This window comes from Cupressus sempervirens, chromosome 7 (assembly GCF_028749045.1).
Source record: "Cupressus sempervirens isolate cs-2001-9-10 chromosome 7, ASM2874904v1, whole genome shotgun sequence".
NCBI classification, from domain to species: domain Eukaryota; kingdom Viridiplantae; phylum Streptophyta; class Pinopsida; order Cupressales; family Cupressaceae; genus Cupressus; species Cupressus sempervirens.
In genome coordinates, this window is record NC_143124.1 from 936,407,561 (window position 1) to 936,417,990 (window position 10,430).

General features: G+C 30.7%; 1 pseudogene; it reads right to left on the reverse strand.

The window, feature by feature from the left end:
- Positions 1–986: 986 nt before the first annotated feature.
- On the reverse strand, positions 987–1,453 carry LOC149550653 (small ribosomal subunit protein RACK1 pseudogene; annotated as a pseudogene).
- Between the last annotated feature and the right edge of the window lie 8,977 nt (positions 1,454–10,430).

The following is a 10,430-nucleotide window of genomic DNA, read 5'->3' on the forward strand; positions in this document are numbered from 1 at the left end:
ATAATACTAGTTAATAACAATTGAAAAACTCCTACTATTCACATACCGAAGCTCTGTGTCTATATTCTTTTTCTTTAATCTCTAGACGTTGTTGCTCCTCAGCTTCTTTTTGTTGCTTCTGAACTTCTTCTAGTCACTTCATCCATTTTTCTTCACGTTCTCTCCTTTTCTTTTCTTCCTTTTTCCTCTTGACTTCAGCGGCCTCCTCTGCAATTTTATGTCGTTCTTTCGCCTTTTGTATTTTCTCCTGCAATTTTCTAAGCCTGTCTTCTTCTAGTTTCATTTTCCTCTCCAATGCATTTTTCAACTTCAAATCAACAGTTGATTTTGCTTCCATGGTACATCCTTTTGTACTTAGTAATTGAATTATGAGTGCACTCTTTACCACTTTTTTCTACTTTCACATGCAAAGAACAATGAATTTCTCACTTCTATTTCTACATTGTTTTATACATGTGTAGAGGAGTGAGTAATTTGCAGCACACCTACAATAGACAAAATGAGTCTGGCACATTGAGTGCGGCGCATCCACAAATGGTAAAATACATTCATTACCAGCACAGTGAAAAAATCCTCCCAACAGAGAAAGCTTCGCTTCCACAAGATCTTGTTGGCCGATAGGATTTTTTACGTGGCTCAGGTGGCTTTCATTGCTCATAAATGTTATTGCATTCCATTATATCAACATTAATGTTATTGCATTGGGTCTGTTGGACGAATGATTTGAAAAAGATCTTATTTGAGCTCAATCTAAAAACAATCTATCATCATTAATCATAAAACTTGAATTTGGATCTCCTGCGAGATTTTACTTTAATAGGCTTCGGGTCTGGATTTGAATCTTGTGTTACACCCATAAAACTTTCCCCAAGTTCCATTTTCAGTCATCGATAACCAATTTCAATCACCTTAGAGCTCGTTGAGTCGGTAAATGCAGGCTGAGGGGGAGAGTGGAGAAAGTGTGTTCTCCACTCATGAGCATTTATTTACATATATTCATTTTTTCGCTGAGTTGTGATTCTACAGCATTGCGAGTTGCATTCCCTTGCGTCGAGTGAATAAAGCCTCTTCCCCTCGGCAAGGTCCCAGAGCATAGTAACCTCATCCTTCCTGCCGCTGGTGCAGAGTGACCGATTGTGTGAAACAAAAATAATGGTGACATATCGTGGCCTCTAAGCATGTTCTTGAGCTTGCAGTTGGTGAGATTCCAGACCTTAAAGTTGCGATCCAAAGATCCAAAAACAATGATGGGATTAGTCGTAGAGGGGTTGAAACGAACACTATTGATCCAGTTAGAACGTCCATCAGCATCGGCCTGAATGGTGTACTTGCACTCGCTAAGAGTGTCCCAGAGCTTGATGGTTTTGTCTCGCAAGGTAGACACAATCTGGTGATTGTCAATGGAGAAGGCCAGACTGAGAACATCCTTGGAGTGCCCCACAAAATGCGGTGTTAGTGAGGGTAGAACAACAATCACCCATCAACATTTTTGCAATTGCCATTGTAACCAATCTACCTACTGAAACAATCTCTTGTCCTTGCAAGACACTACTAACGTGACCTAAAAAATAAGTATATTTCGACACATGTAGTATCATGTATTTAATGAGCTATCGAATTACCCTCAGATGATGAGAGAGAGAGTAGGATGGGGTGCAACAATAGCTGAAGTTTCCACCCTTTGGGGGCACTAATAGCGCTCTGCAAACAAGCCAAATGTTTTCATTTGTTGGATAAAGTTCATAATGCGTGCCCAACCACCAAAGCCAAAGCGAACTATTAATACCCAACCTGGAATGTATGTATTCAAGATGTAAAAAGTTGTCCATCTTGGAAGGAAAATGGAGGATTTTCCACACAGTTCTGTTGAGACATGCACATGGAAGAGAGATGTTAGGAACCTAGAACCACAATTGCTTGCCTAAGAAAAAATAAAAGAAAAACTCATAAATCATTTTTTGATTCGTTAATAATAAGAAAATAATTCCCACAAATTCATCAAAAAATTTATGTTGTTCTAAAATCATATGATCATAGGTTTAGATTTGGTTTTGTCAGTAAGAATGCTAATTAGTATTTAATTAACTAAACTATTAAGAACATATTTATATTGTCAATTCTGAAATCAGTTGATAACATTATATGAATGCCTTACCTCTGTAGTGTGGTTATTAAGTTATTAAATTGAAGAGCTAGAATTAGCATAGCTCGTTACCTGTCTAGCAAGGGTTGTCCTATAGGTCAACATGCGTGCCATAGATGGTATATTGTAGACATTGAAACTGACCAAAAGAGCACCAACTGTAGAATTGATAGGACCAAAGAAAGTTAAAATAATTGCAAGGAACCAGATTGGGATCACAAGAAGCAACCTGTCCAAAGCCCAAATAAATATCCTCTTTGTGTCATGATTAATCTGAGTGGTCTTTAATTAGGTTTAGTATTAGGATTCAATTGATGTTATAGTTAGTGTTCAAGGTTACCATTAGCTTAAGGCCTTGTGTTCAATTTTGATTAGGGTCATGGTTCATTTTTTACTACTTTTGGTGTATGGATATAATTTGGTTTAGGATTATGGATTGATTTCATTTATTGTTCTATTTGGTTTAGCTATATGGTTCTATTTAGTTTAGAATTTTGTGATAATAGGGGAGTTGTTATATATGTTTTAGTTTCAAGTTTAGGTTTATTTAAGTTGATAAATATAGTTTAGTAGTTTAGTATTTAATTAGTTTTCAAATTTGGGTTTTTTTGTTTAGTAGATGTGCCTTTGTTTACAAATATTAAATTGACTCTATCACCCTATTTTTGTTACAAATAATTATTCAATGATTGGATAAGTGTGTGATAATCACCCCCATTTGAATTTTCTTAAAAGGTCCAACTCCCTTCACAAAATTTTTGATAAATTATTATTAAATTAATAGAGAAATTAACTTTAACCCAAAATCACTTAAGGCCGCTTAGATCGTTTCTAGATGAAGAGTAATATCAAAAACCAAGGAGGTTGATCACAAATCTAGAAAACCAAAGTTTTTCATTATCTATGATTCCAAACAATAAAATTATTTTAAAGTATTGGACTATACATTACAATGGCATGCCTCCTCACTCTAAATCGGAACAACACACGACATAAAATGAGATTTTCTTATAGAAACTTACGTTTGATGAATCCAAATATATAAGTTTAAACCACTTCTATATATTAATTGTATCAATCAATGTTTGCAGACAAGACATTCTAATTAAGAGATATTTAGAGATATACAGGAATCATTTCATTACAAAACATAAAATCAAAACCTTTTTTTTTTTCTAGCACCCATTTTTTCCAAACCCTTATTAGTTTTCAGCTAAGCTAATATATAGGCAATCTAAATAACCAAGCCTTCTTGAAAAACTGAACTCCTAGTTCACAAATTGGTTTTCAAGTTTTGAGCCAGTGAACAAGATACCTTTATAATAAGTAAAATAAAGAGTCTACAAATGAATATCAGGGTCTATAAAATTGAAGAGATAAATGATGATCATATATTTATTTTTTAGCTCTCTCTCTCTCTCTCTATATATATATATATATATATATATATATATATATATATATATATATATATATATATATAGATATATATATATATGTATATATATATAATATAACATATATATATATATATATAATATAACATGTGAAAAAATAAAATTATAATTCATTATATAGTATTCCTAAAGCAACAATATTTATTTCTAGTTTCACAATTTTTTTAAAGTGATAGAATATTTTCTATGTACACAATTTTCCAGTAGTGACTGAATTATTTCTATGTCCACAATTTCCCAAAACTGAATTAATTTTTCTAAGTCCATAATTTTCCAAAACTTTCCAAAAATGTCAAAAAATTTTCTAGATCAACAATTTTCCAAAAGTGACGCAATTTTTTTTAAGCCAACAACTTTTAATGTCCAACATCTAGGTCTTGTTGACGGTCAACCAAAATGATGTTTGGATGTTCTCCTTTGAAATTTTGGATTGTGGAGATGATTTCTTTAGTATTTGACAAGTCGAAATATTGATACTTTTCCATCACTTCCCTATGGAAATCATGAACTTGTTGCCTTACAACTATACAATCATCTAGCTTAGAGTCCAAATCCCTTAGTGTCTCCTCAGTTTGAAAAATATATCCAACATCATCTTTAGAGGATACTTCTTGAAACAATGCTTGAATTTTTGTACAACTATTTTCACATAGTATAGATGGGTTTTGGAGTCATCATCAAATATCTCTAAGTTGGTTGAGCTATAGTATTTATTCACTACTAATAGTTGGGCATGTTTTATTTGCATATCTTGGATATCTTCATACATAGATAACATGACCTCTTAATTGACTTGTATATTCTCAATCTAATCATCAATCTTATTATGTTATTATCTTGTATAACATATAAAAACATTTGGTATCTCTCACTTCCAAGTGAAAATCCATGAAGTGTGAATTCTTGGGCACTCCTTGGAACCTGAAAGTGTCAGCTACTACAGAAGATGAGGAAACCATGGTAATCTTCGAGACCTCTGTATGTTTTGGATATGTACACTAGCGTACCTGACTTAGCAAACCTTCATAGAAGCACACCTTTAAAGTTAGTGCACCTTTGTAATTGCACATCTTCTCACTTAACACATCTTCAGGGAGTCACATAAGGTGCTCAATTTTACAAAACATAAATGTTTCTAGATTTGAAAATAATTTTTGGGTTTTTCTCAAATGAGGTCTAGTGTACTTATTCCTAACATTTTTGATGATTTAAGCCCTTTTTATACTCCAACATTTTCATGGAATTGAAACCCTTCTACTTCTTCTATCTAAAATACCTAGGCACATGTGTTGAATATGCACATACAATATACCATAGTAATCTTTATTGTTATGGATAATAAGGATGCCATGATGACCTACACAGAAAATAAACATCAATATACTAGTGCTAGGGGGTAAAAATAATTCTTAAAAACTAGAACTACTATAATAGATATCTAAGGAATAAGGATTGGAATTGTCACAAGTATGAATTTTGTCCTTTGATTGAGTAATGGATGCAATTTATTATTGCAAGGATGAAGTGATTTGAGAAAGGTTTTCTATAGTGGATTTTGTATAAATATTCATATGAAATATGAGTAAAATATTAGGAGCATTATGAGAAACATAAGGGATGGTGGAATATGAAAATTCGACATTATTGTAAGTATGCATAAATAAAGTTTGTGAAATACCCAAAAAAACTTTAAGAAGGATAAATAATAGGATTAAAAAAGCATTTAAAGATAGAAGGAAAGGGATAATTGTGATGAATGCATGTATTTATGAGAGGTGGAGAATAAGTAGATACACTAGTTATTGAGGTAGAAATATGAATATAGATTTAATGAGGGGTACTCCCCTTATTGACATAAACATTTGCACACCATCATGAAGCTTACTTTCTATTATCTTCAATAAAAAGATATTAAAATATTGAGAAATATGACATGCTAAAGGCACATGAGCCATTTGATTTCAATACTTTTCATGCCAGAGCTACCATATATATCATTAGAACTACCCTAAATAAACTTAGGGACCTTCATTAGATAGGAGGGTTTTAACCACCCTAGATGATTCTAGAAATTATAACCCTCTATTTTGAGGCTAACCATCCCAAAAGTTAGATGATTTATATTTTCTTCCATTGGAACAATCTCGTAAAATCTTTGAAAACTCACATGAGTTTTTGGGAGATTTTTTATTTTATTTTAATAAAAGTAGCTTTTGGAGACTATAACTCTTCACTTGTTGACCTAATTTATTAATATAACACATTTTAGAAATGGCACAAAGTTATCTACTAGCTCAAGATGTCATGTGTGAGCCATGCAAATGTTTGAACTATTTCAAAAGCCTCTAAATCCTTCATAGTTGAGTTCAAATTTGTGTACCACTCTTCCAATAAATAAATAAATAAAATAATATCTTTGAAAGTAGACTTGATCTTACCATGAAACATTACTGTAAATCTGATTTAACTAAAGTAAATCTCTAGAAGAATAGATTAGAACATTATGAGGTTTAATAAATAATTTACTAGTGTAAAATAAAAATTACAAAAGTTTTTTTAAGTTAATATATAGTGTATATTAAGAAAAAATGATGTATATTAGGGAAAGAGAAAGAGATACCTTTAAACATAACCTTCTAAAGGGCCCAAATTTGGTTAGCACTACCCAAACTCTTGGATGCAAAGGGTATCAATGTTGAATTCCTATATTTAAATTCCCAAATATATAGTCAATAGATCTCTTTCTATAAGGTATTATTTCTCTTTAATTTTATGTATTTAATTGATTTGATTAGTGAGGGTAAACTAACTAATTAAATTGTAAGTAAATGTAGAAGCATATATCAATGCTAAAAACATAAAAGGATCAGATCCATAAAATTTAAAAAAAAATCTATTCAATGAAAAATAAACAAAACTTGAGGTCCCATAGGAGAAGCCAAATAAAGTCTAAAAATATGCTATCAAACTATGTCAAAACCTAAAATAAAAATAAATATAAAACCCTAAAACTAAGATCTTTGGATCTTGAAAATCAAGGATTCTTTGATTAACATGGATTGAGTTATGGGTCAACCTTAACTTGTGTTGTAAGAAAACATAAATCTAAAAGTCTGACAAAAATATGAAACCCTAGTTATAAAATTTGAATTCGCTACTTTGGAATTTTTCATGGGGGGAGGAGGATAGATGTCCTTAGTCAATACATGTTAGGAAATAAACTTGAAATGAGAATGCGTATAAATCGTAAGATAAATGTAAATATTCACCTTACTTACCAAAGCAATAAGGATGGATTTAGTTATACTATCCATAAAGATACATGACTACTTGAATATAGATGTGGGATGTAGAATGTAGGATTTATCCACAAATGTAGTAGATCTAAAATTTGAAAATCATCCAACAATGGATGTGAGTGTTCTCCTTAATAATTGAACAATTGAATCCTTGAATAATACTTACAAGCTTTCTTGGAAATGATGACTTGTATGCTTTCTTATGTGCATACTAGATAATAATGGATAACTTGCATATAGAGTCGATCTAGTGCACATTAAAAAAGTTGATTAAATGAAATGAATAAGTCTTCTTTCATAGTGATATAAGAATCACAATTGAAATGGTTGATAATACAAGGTAGGAAAATAAATTAAAGACCCCAATATGGGTTAGGGATTCTAAATCAATGATATATGATGTCATATTTTGTATATATTATATTTCTAAATCTTAGATAAGAGGTATTAGTCAATGTTGAGTGTTCTAGAACTTTAACAACCATATCATGTTTTAAAAACTAATGTGGGATAACGATTCAAAGAAAAATCTCACCTCAGTATTATCTATTTTATGAGCCAATTATTATTATTTTTAATTATTATGGGACTTGTAGCATAGTTTGAGACAACATGTTTCTTGCAAGCCTTCAAATTTTCTATTGTGACTGCATTATTTTGCAAGATTTAAAAATAATTAATGTCAGTATTTTTATCTTTGCATATATGTTAAACATTGCTTGCATTTTTTTTTTTAATATTAAGGATCTTAATATTTTCAAATTTCAAATGTTTTATAAATTATAGAGTTTAATGTGGCATCAAAGAGATAGAAACTAATAGGGTGAATAATAGGATGAAGAAAATGGATATAGGAGGTTTTCTATCATATTGGGATAAATTCTTAGTTACGAATGATACATCATATGAGAAACACCCTATTTGTTTTCCTTATAGAAATAGAGGGCTTGCTACATTTGTCTTTGATAAAAAGAGGGAGGTTGACATCATGGTTGTCCCTTAAGGAGTAGATGGCTGGGGAATATCTAATTAATTATTTATTGAGAAATTAAGGGGGTTTTATTTACATTTGGTGAAGGTCTAAATTTTTAGAGGAAATGTGTGTGATGTACAAGAATATGATTGATCATTTGTGTGGCAGATGAGTGCTTTTACAGGACTAGAGGGGAATCTAGTGTACATAATTGGAGGCATGGGATACACTTAGAGGAGATATGTAATCTCAAAGAAAATGTGTCGCATTGTGTGTGGGAGGTGAGAAAGTTCATGTTGTGAAATGGTTTTAGGTTCTATAATTAAGAAATAAACTAATGTAGTAAGTTCGGTAATATTTAAGTGAGTGACAAGGATTGGTGACCATGCTTTAGAAAAGCCTCTAGAAGGATTAGATTCAAAACCCTTGTAATGTTCCACTCTAGTTTAAATTTATATAATAAAGGAGGGAATGTTGGAGCTTTACTTAATTTAGATTAATCTTATAGCTTATATTAATAAGTTTGAAAACACATATATTTAATTATGGAGAGTTATATTCCCTTAAGTGGTTACCCAGAGGAATACTAGTTATATCTAACAATTACTAATTAAATTTTACCATTTAATGATGTAGATATATCAATCTAAGTGTTTTATTTAAGAAAAATTCCATTACCTTCAATTTTCATTGTGATTTTTTGAGCTTCTAAGTTAGTTGGCAAGAGCGAAGTGAATCCTTTGTCTTCCATCAAATTGAAATATTTATATCTATTAGTGTATGACACCTCCAATAGAATCTAAAATTTTGTCATGAACCTTTTTCTTCATACTTAATCTCATGGAATTTTTTGATCCAAGAAATTGAATAAAAAAATTTTCTTAACTCTTCTCTTCTCTTGTAATGTGTCAAACTTTGATTCAATATTGAGGGTTTTTATTTACAATAGGATTTCTTTGGAATCACATTTATCATGTATTCGCCTTTAATTCTCTTATTACTTGAAATTCATTGATAGTTGATATAACTTGAAATAAAATCAATTGAACTCTAGATTCTATTGTCTATTTGAAGATCCAAATGAATATTTGACTAAAAATATTGAGGTGCTCTGAATTTGTAGATCTTCATGAAAAATTTATTAGACTTTAGGATTCAATACAATTTTGAGGAATGCATTCCCTGTGCTTTATAACCCTCAAAATTTCATATTTTCACATAACGTTCCAAAATTTGTAATCTTCAGATACTAATAGTTTACTTACAATTTATCTTAATATCTTCTTCGAGGGAATATACTTCTAGAAATATTGATGACATTGAAGCAGTCAACCACTACTATATGATTGAAGATATGGACATCGGTAGTTATGGTATGGTTACCTTTGAGCTCACTTATAACTAATATTGGTTATAGTAATGCTTGTTTTATTTTAAGACTCTAACCAAAATTATTGAAATGATGTTTTACACTAGACAAATTTGTTGGTGAACCTTGTCAAGATTATTTTGAGATAAAATGGGATTGATGATAATTCAATATGTTTTCCTCATGGAAAATTTTAACTCATGAAAAAAATTTCTAGCCTTGAATTAATTTTCACTAGGTCCATAAGTATCTATGTCCAAGGGTGAGGATCAATGAAAATTGTAAAGTGTGTTTTTATTCCTTATTAGGTTTACCTACTATTTGATAAGAATTGATAACCAACTTTATAATTTTTTTCATTTTATATTCAGTGATGAAGGCAAGCAAGTCTTTTTTTGATTTATATAGCTTAGTTTTTATTATTGTAATTTGACTACTTAATTTTGATTCTTAATTTATCCAATATGTGTTGCACAATATATTGCTCAAGTTTATTACTAACCCAATGGGATATTTTTTAAGAAACTAGAGAACATGAGGTTAACTAAATTAGGATACTCAAGCTACTCAGCAAAATAATGATCAATTCAGTCAAAATAGGAACCACTCGGCCAAAATGAACACCAAGACAAGGCTGATCAAATGTTAAACCTTGGCAAACTAACGTGTTAACCCACCATGATAAATTAACAATAAAAATCTAGAAAATATACAGGGATAGAACAAAGGTTGTTTCTCTATTTTTCATTACAACCAAGCACACAACATAATAAAGGAAATGGAGAGAACACAAACAAAAGAGCTACATATATGCAAGTTTTCTTTCTTTCTTTCTCTCTATTAAACTGACATGAACTATTACAAATCTATAATGGAGTAAACTACAAACCCCTAAAACTATAATATCTACTATCATTGTCAACAAAATAAATTTGTAGCAATATGTGATTGCATACAACAAAACTAGAGCAATCACTACTCAGACACGAAAAACTTTCACTTTCAAAAGCACAAAAGGTTTTAGTATGTTGCTACACGCTCTAATATTCTTTTTGCTACTATTGTTTCCTTCCTAACTCAATTGAATATATTTTTATGAATAAATAAAAATTCGCCTATTTTGTCTACTTTTTTTCCATATAAAAAAAATTCCCACTCATTTTCAAATCTCAAACTTACATACCCACAA